Source organism: Elephantulus edwardii, unplaced genomic scaffold (assembly GCF_000299155.1).
Source record: "Elephantulus edwardii isolate Elephantulus edwardi_28Jun2011 unplaced genomic scaffold, EleEdw1.0 scaffold00227, whole genome shotgun sequence".
Taxonomy (NCBI): Eukaryota; Metazoa; Chordata; class Mammalia; order Macroscelidea; family Macroscelididae; genus Elephantulus; species Elephantulus edwardii.
The window spans coordinates 2814078-2816907 of NW_006399977.1; positions in this window are offsets into that span (position 1 = coordinate 2814078).

Here is a 2830-nt window from a genome sequence, read left to right on the forward strand (position 1 = left end):
AAGGATTCTGAAGCTTTGTCTGACATACTTTGAGTATGTTGCAAGGAGGGACTAGTCTTTGGAGAGGGACATCATGTTTGGGAGAGTGGAGGGACGGCGCAGGAGAGGAAGACCCTCGATGAGATGGATCAATTCTGTGAGTGGAGTGGTGGGAATGAATGTGTTTGAGACAACGACTTTGGAACAGGTTGGAACGGCGTTTGGGCCTCTTGTACATAGGGTTGCTATGAGTCACAAGCGACTCGATGGCACATAACAACAACAACAACAACCCTGTTGTTATGTGCTGTTGACTTGACTGCAACTCATAGTGACCTTACAATACCTCTAAACTCTGTTCTGTCCTGAGCTATCCTCACTGTCTCTGACACCTGTGTCAATCCATCTCATCCTGTGTCTTCCTTTCTTGCGCTGTCCCTCCACCCTTTCAAACAGATGTCCTAATCCAAGGACTAGTCCCTCTTGGCCCTAGACAAGTGCTTATCTATTCTGCCTCTATGAATTTGGGTTCTCTGTGGTAAGGAATTGTGCTGCCAATTTAAAGCCATGCAGTTCGAATTCACTAGCTTCTCCATGGAAGAAAGATGGACAGTCTGCTCTCTTGCAGTTTACTGCCTCTGAAATCTCACTGGAGGGCCAGCTACAAGTCAGTTCTGACTTGAAGTACACAACAGCAAAGATAAGTATTTGACTCTTCTGGACATCTCATGGGGGTCTCAAAGTTGGAGGGTAAAGAATCTACCCTTTTAAGCGATGATGGAGCTATCAGTTTGAACTTACAGCAACCCAGTAGGTTAGAGAAGATTTCAGGTTTCTAATATGTATGGGAGGTGGGGGAGAAATAAGACCCTAGGTATCAGTGTGATACCTACAGATGCATCCCTGGATGAGATCACCATTCTGTGCCAGGGATAGCAATTTGCAGGATAATTGCTTGGCTGATTTATTGCGAGAGATCCAGATTGGTTCTCATTTCCAAGAAAGATGATCCAACAAAATGTGGAATTTATCACACAATATCATGAATATCAGATGCAAGCAAAATATTACTGAAGATCATCCAAAAACAGAACAGTACATTGACAGAGAACTTCCAGAAATTTAAGCTGGGGTTAGAAGAGGCTGTGACACCAGAGATATCATTGCTGATGTCAAATGGATTCTGGCTGAAAGCAGGAAATACTAGAAGAATATATATTTTGTTTTATTGACTATGCAAATGATGAAGGTATCATAAACTATGGCTAACCTTGAGAAGAATGGGAATCCCACTTAAATATGCCCATATGAAACCTATGTACCAAGAAGCTGTTGTCTGAACAAAGCAAGAAAATACTGTATGGTATTAAATCAGGAAAGGCATGTATCAGGGTTGTATCTTTTATGCATATCAATTCAAACTGTATACTGAGCAAAAAATTCAAGGAGCTGAACTGTATGAAGAAGAATGTGGCACCAGGATCAGAGAAGGACTCATCAACAACTACATTATGCACATGACACAACTTTGCTTGCTGAAAGTAAGGAGGATTTGTAACACTTCAGAGATCAAAGACTTCAATATGAATTACATCTCACCATAAAGAAGATTAAAATCCTCACCACTGGACAGATAGACAACATTATGATAGATGGAGGAAAAGATTGAAATTGTCCAGGATTTCTTCTTACCTGGAGCCACAATCAACAACCTTGGGATCAGCAATCAGAAAGGAGATCAGCACATGTACTGGGCAAGTACTTGGTCAGGGACTTCTCCAAATTACGGAAGAGCAGTGATGTAATTTTAAAGACTATGTTGCACCTGATTCAGGCTATAGTCTTTTTCAATCACCTGATATTCATCTGAGAGCTAGGTAATGAATAAGGATGACAGAAAAAGAATTTATGCCTTTGGGTTGTTGAAGCAGTGGAGAAGAGCACTGACTATCCCATGGACTGCCAAAAATCCAAACAGGTATGTCTTGGGAAAAGTGAAGCCACAGTGCTCTTTTAGAGGCAAGGATGGTGAAATGTCACCTCACGTATTTGGGGCATATTGCTAGAAGAAGCTATTCCTTGGGATGGGATAGCATAATTGGAAAAGTGGAGGGTTGGCAAAAGAAAGGAAGACCAATAATGAGATAGACTGACACAGTGACTGTAGCAATGGGTTCAAGTGTGTCAGAGATGATAAGACAGGGTTCAGATCTGTTGTTCATAGGGTTGCTGTGATTTGTACTGTACTCAAGGATGTTGTTGCTGTTGTTATGTGCCGTTGAGTCACTTGCGACTCATAGCGACCCTATATACAACAGCCCTAAACTCTGCTCTGTCCTGTGCCAATCGCACTGTCTCTGACACTCCCATCCCAATTATCCCAATCACTGAACCAATCCACCTCATAGAGGGCCTTCCCCTCCTGCGCTGTCCCTCCACCGTCCCAAGCACGATGTCACTCTCTGAGGACCGGTCTCTCCAAGGATACCTAATAACAACGAACAGATTTTTTTTCTTACAATATGTGTTATTTCTCACATGCTTCCTCCCTAAGAGATTACAACCTCTGCCTACCCCAAAACTCATACCTTTTGAGTATTCCTCATAGCACCCAGTGCTTCAACGAGCAACCTCTGATTCAGACAGTGGGCTTTTCTTCCTTCTTTTAAAATTTCCTATTGGTTTGCTTACAAAGTTCATATCCATTATGTTTCACACAATCTTTCATTAATATTGTGTTTCATACAATCTTTCCCCTTCATTATGTTTTTCAATTTTTTTATATATTTTTTAATAATTTTAATGAACATTTACAGTGAATTTGGATTTCCATTCATTCATTGCTGCACTT